This window comes from Electrophorus electricus, unplaced genomic scaffold (genome assembly GCF_041902795.1).
Source record: "Electrophorus electricus isolate QZ-2024a unplaced genomic scaffold, ASM4190279v1 Scaffold131, whole genome shotgun sequence".
Classification (NCBI taxonomy): domain Eukaryota; kingdom Metazoa; phylum Chordata; class Actinopteri; order Gymnotiformes; family Gymnotidae; genus Electrophorus; species Electrophorus electricus.
This window is the reverse complement of record NW_027658413.1, coordinates 103,683-116,973: the sequence shown is the minus strand read 5'-3', so window position 1 is coordinate 116,973 and position 13,291 is coordinate 103,683. Positions and strand designations below refer to the sequence as shown.

The 13,291-nt window shown below is 42.9% G+C and overlaps 1 protein-coding gene across 2 annotated transcripts in view; it reads left to right on the top strand.

Moving 5' to 3' along the window:
* Positions 1-13,291, top strand: part of LOC145654547 (purine nucleoside phosphorylase-like) — an 86,562-nt gene that overhangs the window by 64,451 nt on the left and 8,820 nt on the right. Inside the window, exon 3 of one of the 2 annotated variants that reach the window (XR_014120765.1) lies at positions 5,175-7,118. The exons of the other annotated variant lie outside the window; for it this stretch is intronic. The gene's annotated coding sequence lies outside the window, so the exon portion shown is untranslated. Of the gene's footprint in view, positions 1-5,174; positions 7,119-13,291 lie in introns of those variants that run through there. 2 annotated transcript variants of the gene reach the window in all.

Sequence of the window (13,291 nt, the reverse complement as noted above, 5' to 3'; positions counted from 1 at the left end):
ATCAAGACGACAACTGGAGGCAATAACCTCACCAGTGGCTCATCGCACTCGAAGTCACACCACTATAAAGCTATCTGCAGAGCCTGAGGCAGGCTGCACCCCGCAGTTCCCGATGATGGAGGTGTCTGGACCAGATGAAGTAATTATGGTCCACCGCCACTGGACTGTAGACGACATCATGAAAGCGGTTGACGGCCTGAGCAAACCAGGCGATATCGGCGGATGACACTTCGGACATGAACTTATGGCATTTGTGCAGTTCTGCAGACCAACTCAGGCTGAACTGTGATGATTGCTTATGATTCGACTCGGACCGCAGTATAACCGCATTGACAGAGACTGGGTGGATGGAGATGTTCGTCTCCATCTGCCTGAGTGGAATGCACCGCCCCAAGGGCAGCCTGACCTAAATGGCCCATACAGAGAGATGATAAGAAGACTCATCGAAAGGGTGGAAGCAGCATACCTGACAACTATTAACACCGACATGATAGCAGCATGCAAACAAAGGGATGACGAGCCCGTGGCTGATTTCCTCGTCTGTTTGACACGCGTCCATACTGATCATTGTGGAATTAATGCACCAGCACAACGTGCAGCGGGCCCCGGAGAGGTGGGGGCGTGGGAAGCTCATCTGAGAAATAGCTTCGTCATGAATATGAGAAAGGACATTAGCGATCTCATCAGAAAAAACTGCATCGGTTATAGTCGAGCCCCTTTGTCAACTATTGAAGAACACGCCAAGCATCATGAAACTAATCTGGGCAAGAAGGATGCTAGACGGGAGCGCCAGCGCACCGACATCACTCACCAGGCGATGCTGACCATGCTCCAAACAGTAGGAGACAGGGAAAGAGGTCGCGGACGTGGCAGAGGACGCGGACGCGGACAAGGGAGAGGAAGAGGTCGAGGAAAAGAGTTTGGAGGAAGGGAATGCTACAATTGTGGAAAATTCGGACACTTTGCAAGAGACTGTCCTGAAGAAAAAGGGGAAGATAGTGACAGCATGGCTGTGGAAGTTTGGCGGGCGGAGGAGAGGCAGGACAGCGACGAACCACTGAAGGAAGACGGCAAACGGGAAGTAACAAATTTAAATGACCAATTACTACAGCAGATTAGTAAAGGGTCAAGAGGCCTCCCTGAAGTAACTGTGAATGTAGAGGGAAAAAATGTTAAGTTTTTGGCTGACAGTGGTGCCACCCACTTGGTGTTGAGAGAAGGTTTAATAGAATGTAGAATGAGACCAGGGTATGGGATAACAGTAATTGGAGTGGGAGGCCATCCCATCGATGAAAGGATGTCCGAGCCTCTCCAATGTAGTTTAGGAAATAGCCAATTCAAACACAGCTTTTTGGTGTCAGAAACGTGTCCAATTAATTTGTTAGCTAGAGACATAATGTGTAAACTTGGATGCACAATTAGCAGCAACCCAGAGGGGTTATTTGTCACGTGGTAAACACCCACACAGGGAGTCCAGTTAGAAGTGGGGGTCCCTTTGTATGTTTATGAATTGCAGTGCACTGCTGGGGAAGTACTAACACATTTTATGACTGAAGTTACTAACACGCTACCTGGTGAGCTGATTATTAAACAAAGTGACTCTATTCACTGTATGATGAAGGTCCATGAGGGATCAGACGTTGATTTTGAGCAGAAATTTGACTTAGGGGGCAGCGACAGTTTGATTATCACAGCTATAGCATGGGACTGCGAGTGGGCTGCGGGAGTGGTGCAGCTCTCAGCTTAACAGAAATTTTTATATTCGGTCTCGCATGCAGCACCTCATGTGTCGCTGGCTAGCACACATGCCGACCCAGACTGGCAGAGAGTAGGATTCTGGACTAAACGCGTGTTGAGCGCAACTGACTGGGTAAAAGAATCCCAGTGTGAAATTATGTACAGCCCGAGCATAAAAGCGTGGAAAATGCCAGCCCCATATAGGTTAAATTGCAAAAGGGGGGTCAAGCTTGTGCACAAGGATAGCCAATTTTGGTTTGCTTTCACTTTTGAAGGAAAGCCATACACATTCACAAGGTTGTGTCAGGGGTATTGTGAATCACCAACTATTTACAATGCCGCCCTGCACCGAAGCCTAAAGGCTTTAGAGCTCCCTGAAGGAACAGCTCTGCTGCAATATGTTGATGATCTCTTAATTTGTGGAAAAACACGAGAAGCGTGTAAACAAGCCACGGTGGCACTGCTACATTATTTAGCAGGAGAAGGCCACAAGGCATCCAAATCTAAATTACAGTTTTGCAAGCAGCAAGTGCACTTTCTAGGACATGACATTACCGAACAAATGCGCATGCTGACTAAAATGCTATTTTGACTATACCGAAGCCTACGACGAAAAAACAGCTGCTGTCCTTTTTAGGCATGTGCTCCTATTGTAGAACGTTCATACCATCTTATGCAGAGCATGAGGGGCCACTCAGAAATATAATACCGACCAAGGGGTCGAATTCCTCTCAGTTAGAGTGGACGCCAGAAGCTGAAGCAGCCTTTACAGCATTGAAGCAATTATTATAGGTCATGCCCGCCTTAGGCATCCCAGACCTCAGTAAATCATTCGAACAGACAGTGGATGTGAAAGGACAATACATGACAAGCGTTTTAACGCAAAAACACGGGGACAAACAGAGGCCAGTAGCCTATTTCTCAGGAAAGCTGGATGCAGTTGCAGCAGGCCTGCCATTGTGTATAAGAGCAGTAGCCGCAGCAGAAAAGGCCCTAGTAGCATCCAGAGATATAGTAGGGCATGCTAAACTGACCCTACATGTTCCCCATGCAGTATCACGAATATTGCAGGACCAAAAGGTGGCACATTTATCCGCTCAGCGATGGCTCAGGTACCACACTGCTTTATTGGACATGCCAAATGTTACTGTGAAACGATGCACAACCGTGAGCCCCTCCACTCTACCGCTTACAGAGGAGGAGGGGGAACCCCATGACTGCCAGCAAGTGTTAGAAATTGCAACATCTCCTAGAATAGATTTAAAGGAGGAACCGATATTTAACGCGGACCTGGAGTTGTTTGTGGATGGCTCAGCCAAACGTGACTCTCGAGGAACTAATCGAGCAGCATTTGCCGTCGTGTCAAACACGGAAGTGGTGAAAGCGGAACCACTCCCATCTAACTACTCAGCGCAGGCAGCTGAGCTTGTCGCACTCATACAGGCATGTAAGCTAGCATAGGATAAGACTGTGAATGTTTGGACTGATTCCCGATATGCTTGGGGAGTGGTACATGATTTTGGGGCCATTTGGAAACATTGCAACTTTCTCACCAGCTCAGGAGCAAAGATAAAAAATCACCACCTGGTAGCAGAACTATTGGAAGCAATCCAACTGCCAAAGGAAGTAGCAATTATGAAGTGTGCCGCACACACAAAGGCAGATGACACTGTGTCAAAAGGAAATGCTCATGCGGATAAAGTAGCTCAACTTACAGCATTACAGCCACTCAATCCACAAATGGCACAAGCAGATATTGAAACCCGAATAACTACCAAAGATATCCAAAGACAAGCCACTCCACAGGACTATGCGAAATGGAAAAAAGGGGGGTGTAAACAAATAGGCGGGATATTGGTACACCCAGACTCGAACAAACCATGTCTCCCCACATCTTATATAAAAGGATTAAGTGAGATTGCTCATGGGAGGAGTCACATGAGCAAAGGGGGGATAGTGGAGAGTATAACGAGACATTGGTATGCACCGGGAATAAACACACACACCCCAAATTTTTGTTCCTGATGCCTGGTATGTGCACAAAATACACCGCATGGAGACAATCATACCAAACATGCACCCGCTGGACACACGCCACCTAGTGAACCATTTCAACATTGGCAGATAGATTTTGTAGAACTAACACCAGCAGAAGGGAAGAGATACATGCTTGTGTGTGTGTGCATGTTTAGTAAGTGGGTGGAGGCCTTCCCAACGGGAAAACAAGATAGTGATGCAGTAGCAAAAGCGCTACTGAGAGAAATTATTCCCCGGTGGGGGTTGCCGCAACGAGTGTCCAGTGACAACAGAACACTCTTCGTACACGAAGGCTTAAAAGCTCTGACTAAATATCTAGGAGTGGATATGAGAAAACACTGCAGCTATCACCCTTCTAGCGCAGGGGCGGTAGAAAGGGCAAATGGAACCATTAAAGGGGGATTAGCTAAAATGATGCAGGAAACAGGCATGAATTGGGTTAAATGCCTCTTCCTAGTCCTGTGGCAATGTCAAACCAGGCCGCAGGCATGGGCAGAACACAAGGATCAAGTGAGTTTGACCTCATGTGAACACAACCATGTGGCACACAGCCCATTTTTGCTTTTATATTCAAATATAATTAATTCATTTGGACTAGGCTGCCGCGGGGTTTTGTTGACTTACCTACTGTCTTTGCTGCCACTGTTCATGAATTTTTGCTAACCTAACCATCCCCAAAGAGTCTGATGTCCTACAGTACACAAATGATCTGTTCCTGTCAACTGCTGACCACAATACCCGTGAGTGGGGTTCACTGGCCCTGCTGAAGAACCTAGCCTTGTACAGTTTCAAAGCCTCGCTGGAGAAACTCCAATACTGCTGGACTTAGGTGAAATACCTGGGATTCATCCCCCCATCAAAAAAAAAAAGGTATAATAAGGATTTTGGGACTTGTGAACTGTTGCAGGGCTTGGGTTCCTAACTGCTCTTTTAATGGTAAGACCCTACACTCTGTATGTAAAACTGACTCTCCTGAGCATATTGAATAAACAGCTGAACTGATGGCAGCTTTCTCTGCCCTAAAGTCATCTCTTGCTCTACTCCAGCATTAGGCTTACCCTTTTATCTCCACATCTGTGAGGATGACGGGGTCATGGCAGGGGTGTTGGCACAGGAGCATATTGGAGGTTACAGACATGTGACATACCTATCGAAAACTTAAGATAACTTGGCTTAAGGCCTAACCTGCATGTTTACACACTCTAGCTGGTGCTGGTGTTTTGGAACAGGATGCTGAGAAACTAGTTCTTTTACATAACTTAACCCTGCATATCAGTCATCAGGTCACCAAGGTGTTAAATACATCCGCCACACAGCAAATAACAGCAAAGAGACACAGCAGCTATGAAAACACAGTGACATGCTCTATTAATTTGACTATCAAACTCTCTTCTCTGCAGGCCTCTCCAGCCTTCATCCTGCATCAAATGTTGTCTCTCCCGAAGTCAGCACCAACACCAGAGGAGCACAACTGTTCCTCAATGATCTTTGTACAATCATGCTGTAGGTATGATTTAGCTTTGGAACATGTATCACACATTTTTGTTGATGGCTCCTGTTCCAAACCGAGTGATGGCATCTACGTATGGGACTATGCTGTGTGTACATTGTGGAATGCAATTCTTGAAGCCCAATCTCTTCCCTATACCTCGGCTCAGGGGGCTGAGCTGGTAAGTCTGATTTGCACATGTACTTTGTTCTAGGAGAAACCCGTCACTATTCGCAGACAGTCAATACGCATTTTGGCGTACATTTGTGAAAAAAGGTAGCTCGAAGACACAATATACTCGCTATCAACAAGCCTTAATGTACTTATAGGAAAAACACAATCACTGCTGCTTTACTGCCAAGCATTTAGTCTGTAATAATGAGCTTAGATCTTCTCAGCCAAATTCTGCTGTCTGTGCTTCTTTGCTACTTTGTCACTGAGGCTTTTCAAGTGCGTGAGGTGGTGGTGGTGGTAGAGTGCTCAAGCACCTACCCCTTGATGCCATTTTCAATTTAAATTAAAAAAATTATCTTTCTTGCCAGATGAACAGTTTGCCCCATGTTCAAGAAAAAAATGTTTAAATGAATAATAATTTCTAAGTTTAAAAGTCCCTGATTACTGGCCCCCTTATGCTGCAGCCACAGCTGATCACTTGCATTCTGGTTGGTGCTAGATATGGTGAATTTTTATTTTAAAACATCAAATTTTGATGGTCCGCTTATTTACTCGTTATATTTACCTGATATAGTATTAACTGGGGAAATAAGCAATATATAAAAATCGAACCTGCAAGAATCTTCTGCTAATCAGCATTTGACAGTGTTCAGTTCTTTTTATTAGCACTTTGTTGTCAGTTGGATGTTAAAGCTGTTTACAGTTCAGTACCTTGGTTTGTCCTTGACCTGATGGATCATTTTGGCAATCTATTTTATGCGATGATTGAGTAATTTAGGCGAGTAACTTAAGCCAGCATTGTTACCACAATATCCAGCTGCCTATTTGCAGTACAGTGACTAGCCAGCTAGCAAGTAAACTGCCTCATTACCGTAACATCTGCCAACACACCACCTTTGCTGTTAGCTCTAGTTAGGCAAGCTGAAATAAGCTACACACCATCAAATGCATATGCAAAACATACCTATAATTGCACAACAAATCATTAGTCATAGCTAAAGTACATACATGCATTAACAAACTTTATAACAAGCTTTTAAAGGGGGCCCAATTAGCAAATTTAATATAAAGTTCCATTTCCTTTTCAAAGGCAAAAAAAAAAAAGTCCTTTTACTTGAGAATTTACATTTTGTGAACATAAAACTTAACCATTAAAAACATCATATTTATCATATCTACATGTACATACTTAGCTCTATGATTTTCAAAATCATGCAGGTTTCTACAGTAACAAGTACTGTTCATAAAGTTGTGCTCTTTTGTCCACCGTAGTAGATGGAATGGTAAGAAAAGTGAATAACTAGATATTTTTACAACTACCATCATTGCCGATCCTTTTACATAGATAAACAATTAGTAGCATTGCTTTAAAATAAATATTCAAGTAGAAGTAAAAGTAGTCATTTAAATTAGTACTTAATTAAAAGTAAGAAATCTGTTTGTTTTTTTAAGTATCTGTACATATCTGTTGAAAAGACTACTCAAGTACTGAGTTACTTCTTCAAAACTCATTTAATAACACTGAGTAACAATATATATTTTTGTGCAAACTCAAATATGGGGTCCTCATAGATCTTTTTATGCTGAATTCAAATCTGTTGTATGTATTTCTCTCAGGCATGGTTTTTGGTTAATTTTACAATATGAATATGTGACTTATTCATAAATAAAGCTGTTATTACACTTATAAAAAATTTTGTACAGGTGTATGTATTTCGCCAATATTTGGCCTCAGGAGCATACATCTTCAGGGTCCAGTAGTAAACTGCATACACTGAGGGGCTCCACTTTCCTGGTACCGATTTTCCATAGGCCTACTATATATAATGATATGTGAGTATAATCTATTTACCTTAAGTAGACAGCTAAAATTACTTTGGTAGATCCCTTCTGCTAAATGCCTTACATGAAGATGTAAAAGTAATGGAGGAACAAAAAAAACAAAAACTAGTTGATAGAGAAATTCTGAAAACGTATTTAGACTCAGCATGCAAAAATACATAATAAACAGTTGTTTCTTTGCTACTTAGTTCCTGTGTTTTTTCATATCGTCTTAATTTTATAACCTTGAACTCTGTATTGTAACGTATGTTGGACAGAAATGGAGTCGAGTGCAGGAAAACAGTTTAATAAAGTAAGGGCAATCCAAGTCATGGTAAAAAAAACAGTTAGAGGTAGTAACCAAAGACAATCCAAACATGCAAACACAAAGGGTAAATCCAAATGATAGGCAGGGATCATAACTAAAAAACACAACAATAATCCAAATACACAGAAACGTAAGGCAGGCAAACATGGCTTTGCAAAGACTGACTAAACACAGGGCTATATATACAAAGACACATTAGGATAACAAGACACAGCTGATAGTAATAATCCAGAGACTGGGAATGAACAGGGGGATTATGGGTAATGTTGTCAGTGTTCTTGTGGTAGGCGTGACGGTATCCTTGCCCCCCAGGAGTCTGAGTCAGCAGGCAGTGCTGAACGGCCGCGAGGACGACCTCTGGGTCGAGGAGTGGGCCTATCTTGGATCTATGAAAATCAAAGCTCAAAAAGAGATCCAATACATCCTTCCTGGGGACACAGCACCTCTCCTCTGGTATGTAACTCTCCAAGTCTATGAGATACTGTATCTCATTCCCACGTCTCCTGTAGTACAGTATCTCCCAGACAGTGTAAGACAAGAAGCCTTCGAACTCCAGTGGTGGGGGAGCATTCTCCACTAAAGGAGATGTTAATGATCCTGTAACATAGGGCTTAAACAGAGATACATGAAACGATGGCAAAATTCAATAGGAACTGGGCAATTTCAGACAGTAAGTAATATCACTGATCTTTTTCTTCACTAAGAATGGGCCTAGGTAGCAGGGTTTTATCTTACTGCTACCCCTAAGGTGCATATCCCTGGTGGATTACCATACCTGGTCTTCTGGTGAATATGTAATTGCAGGTGCTCTCCTACAGTTAGCATGGTGCTGGAAACGAGTAATTGCCTGGTGGATTTTTTGGTGTGTGCTTTCCCAAACGTTCACTCTCATCCATTCGTCAATTGCTGGTAATGTTGAGGGCTCTGGATTCCAGGGCACAAATGGAGGTTGTTATCCTAGCATACATTTAAAAGGTGTGAGACCAGTAACTGAATGAATGATGGAATCATGTGCCATTTTTGCCCATATTACATACTTAGACTATTCCATGTTCTTGTTCTTTGCAGTTTAACCTTAAGAACTTTCCCAGTTCCTGACTGACTTGTTCCACTTGACCATTGCTTTGCAGGTGGTATCCTGAAGTTAAGATGCCATTTATTCCCAGCTTCTTTATGAAAGCTTTTCATATCTGGGATGTGAACTCAGGTCTGATGTGATATCCTCAGGTATTCCCTAAGTCCTGAACACATGCTGGAACATGATTTCTGCAGTTCCTCATTAAAGTCGCACTGTATGGTGCCGATAATGCATTTTTCAGGCAAAATAGGTAAGGGATCAGTGCTTTTCTCCATATTACTCATGCCATCCAGGACAGAGCATCTGCCTTGGCATTCCTTGATCTTGGTTGGAGTGTGATCTGAAAGTTGAATCGTGTAAAGAATAGTGACCATCTGGCTTGGCGAAAAGTAAGTCATTTAGCATGTTTGATATACTCTAAATTCTTGTGATCTGTCAACACCATAAACAGGTGTTTAACCCTCTCCAAACAATGCCTCTATTCCTCCAAAGCCAGTTAACTGCCAGCAATTCCCTGTTCCCCATGACATATTTCCTCTCTGCTGGTGACAACCTCCTTGAAAAGTAGGCAATTGGATGGCGCTTAGGTGGCTTACCACTTCTTTGTGAAAAAAAAGCTCTAACTCCCACCTCAGTATCGTCCACCTCTACCACAAAGGGTTCCTCTGGATCTAGATGTTGCAATACTGGAGTCTCTGTGAGCCCCTATGAGCGGTGGAGAAAACCAAACTACAGAATGTAACTAAAATACACAAGGCAGGGAAAGCATGGAACATGGAAGCTGGGAGGGACTAATCGTGACACTATGAAGCATCTCTAGAAATATGCGAACCCCAAAAACCTCTGCAACTCCTTTGGTGTATGTGGCACTAACCAATTCACTACAGTGTCCACCTTTTTATCCACAATAGTGACTCCTGTGTCACTGATGAAATACCCAATGTAGCTTGTTTCTTCCTGTCTCTTGTAAAAGATTATCCAGACATATAGACTGCATAATGAGACCTTCCAGTGATTTTAAATTATTGCTGCAAGCTAATTCTGTAAGAAAGTCAACATTGAAGCCTTGTCTGTAAGTAATAGTTAAAGCTAAGGTGTCCTCTGCTCCTGTGTGAGAACCGTGTTGTACACTGTATAGCAGTTCACCACTTGCCTTGCCTTCTAGGGGTGACCAAAAACAGCCCAAAACTGACTTGTAAAAAGATTGTAATCTCTTGTAATATTACCACCTTCAGTCCATAAGTGTTAGCCCACTCTAAAGCTTTCCCACTTAATAAAAAAATAATGGAAATGCACACATCTGTGCATGGAGGCTGATGGGCAAAATACAATGAGCATTGTAACAGAAATCCTTTACATCCTGCAGGATCCCCATTGTACTTATCAGGATGAGAAAGACGAAATGGAGAGCTGCTAGCTGCGGGTGGAGGGACTGTGATGACACTGGGAGCTTTCAACTCACTGGTAGTTAATGTAGCCAGACAATGCATTAACTCCGTTACTGAGGGAACCAATACAGCGGTGTAAGCTTCTCCACCATATTACCCAAAGACTTTAGTTGCTGATGATGTCTGACTTAACAGCTGGCCTTGAGCAGCTGAAGGGTCCAGTTGGCAGGTACTGGAATGTTTCTGGACGCTATAGCCACTCAAGGTCGAGTGCAAGAAAACAGGGTAGGTTTAGAAAGTAAGGGTCATCCAAAGCATGGTCAAAAAAATAGGCAGAAAAATCCAATAGGACATATACATAAAGGAACGCCATACTTGTGGAACTATTCTTTGGTCAGCACTCAAGCTAGAGTCCCTGCTATTTGATCTATTGTTGCCACTGCCACAGTAAACTTGGAAAAGACATCATTACCATCACATTCGCTCTCCCATCCTGTGAAGGTTCAAGTATGGTAAAATCAACTGCAAGCACCTGCAACGGTTCATCGGCTTGAAGACTTCCCAGCGGGATCTTGGATTTAATGTGCACATCCTTTACAACACCTTTCACATGTTTGGCACCAATGTTCCACATCTTTATACATAATTGGCCGGTAGCAGCGGGCTCTCACTAGCTTAAATGTGCGTTCCACTCCTTGATGCCCATAATTATTATGGAGCTGTTCCATTACCACCTCCTTCAATTTAGCTGGAAGTAAAATTTGCCTCAATGGCCCTGCACCTGCCTCTGTAATTTATCTGTACAGAACACTTTCATTTTCCGCCACCGAATTCCACTGTCTCACCAATTCTTGTACTTCTGGCGTGATTTGCTGCCGCTCTAGTCAAGTCCCCTTTCCTCCAGAGTTCCAGAAATGGACCTATTATTAGGTCGGATCTCTGAAGGGCCCGAAGCTGAACCAGAGAAACTCAGGGAGTATCTGCAAAGAAGACATGAGTACCTTGCATCTATTTTCAAATAAAAATGTTTATTAAAATCAGCAAATGCCAACACCAGAGACTTTTTCTTCAACTGTTCGAATGCGGCATTCCATTTAATCATTTCAAAGGTCTAATAAGGTCAAATTACTTCAAAGTTGCTTCTTTCCCCTCTTTACAGTACCTTGGGACACTACTTGATGGAGGGAGGCTGCAATTTGTGCAAACCTTCCCCAAACCTCCAATAGTAGCTTGCAAACCCCAGAAATTATCTCAGTTCTGTCACAGTGCTAGGCTTCTTCCATGCTACCACTGCTTCCACCTTCCCTGGATCAGTTGCCAGAAATGCCCCAGGAATTTCACCTACTGTTAGAAAAAAACACATTTGGCAAGGTTAGCTTTCAGTCCAAAAGATTTTAACCATTTCAGGACCTCTTCAAGCCTCTGTAAGTGTTCCTCAACTGTTTCTGAGAAAATGACCACATTGTCAAAATATGCAATGAGCAAATTCTATGAATGCACAATATCCTCTTCATCAACCGGTGGAAGGTTCCAGGGCTATTAGAAAGGCCAAACAGCATACAATTCCAATCATATAGGCCAAAATGAGTACAAAAATCCATCTTTGTTTTATTTCTGCCACCGCCACTTGATTGTAGCCACTTGCCAAATCAATAGCTATAAACCACTGGGCTTTGCCCAGAGCATCTAAAGACTCCTCAATCTGGGCCAAAGGATATGGATCCTTACAGGTTTTGACATTTAAATGCCAGTAGTCCACACACATATGGATAGTTTCATCTTTCTTCCACACTACTACAACTGGGGAGTACAGACTACAGCTCTCACACATCACCTTCTGTGTGATAGTGCTGGCATACCGGAACCTCATTACTCAAGCATATTTCATGCTCAATCAAATCGAATCAAATGTTGAATTAATACCTAATAGCAATGGCGAATAATATTCATTCCCATCAACCCTGGTACAGTCTGTTTTCTTGCCTGGAAGTGTGGGTCTGTCACATCCTTTGTTACCAGAATTCCCATCCCTTTTATCATATTTCCCACAATCATGACAACAACCTCTAAATAGCCCAAATATGGTATATGATCTAAACCATTTGCTGCCTTAATCACCAGCCAGCTACAGTGCTGCAGTAGTCCAACTCCTTTCTGCTCAAAATGCTATTTAAAGAAACTTTCTGATTTTGCTCATCGTAGACCTTGTAGTCACTAAACACCTTATCTCAACCCCACCCATGTTCACACTCACCACTAGATTTTGTCCCACCAACTGCCCATAATTTCCAGGTTTCTTTACATTATTTGAGTCTTTTTGCTCCTACCCTGCTGTTTGACTCCCCACAGCAGGGGGAGTTAGTTTCCCGCCTGCTCTACTAACTATGGTCCACCACCCCTACTTCTGGCTGCTGATGACTTGTAATTTGAACAAGGCAATTTTGGACAATGTGACCAGCTTGTTGGCAATGGAAACATATTGGCTTACCTTGGGGGTCATATGCAACATGAGACTCCTTCCACTTATAAACCTGGGGCTGGGTGTTTTGCCTCTATAACTCCTGCAACTGTTGAGCAATCTGCTTCCAGGATCGGGTCACATTAAAAACAAAATTCCCAAATCACTTACCGCTGCAACACTACAATGTTCCCGTGTCTGTGCTCATTGACTAGAACACTTGCTAAACGCCATCCACCCGCAATTTAGCCTATGCCTTTTGTATGCTGGTCAATTCGTCGCGCTTAAATACACATGCTCATAATTGACGGGGTTCTCCCCTCCTTAATTACACTGGTTCTGTACATGCACCTTCTCATCAGTCAGTCAAAGTCTATAACTCTGGATTTCTAGACAAAACGAAATAAATTTCTGTGGAGTATCCTCAGTAGAATATTTTATTTAAGGATGTCCAACAAACAACAAATATGATCCTAGATTCCTGTTTAATTTGTGCACAGAACAATGTGGCAATAAAAACAGTTAAAACATAACATGCGCCCATCTTCTGAGGCCCTCATTGATTTGATACAATGGCACTCACATAAAACTTAAATGGTGAACATGGATGTGAATATGTGCAACACTGACGATGTGAACATGATCAATAACCGACAACACTGCACACACCAGCAGGGGTTTAAACACATATAGACAAACACTAAACCATGTGCAGGTGTGTGCTAACAAAGAAGGCATGATTACAAACAAGACACATACAATGACTACCCACTGCACGGGG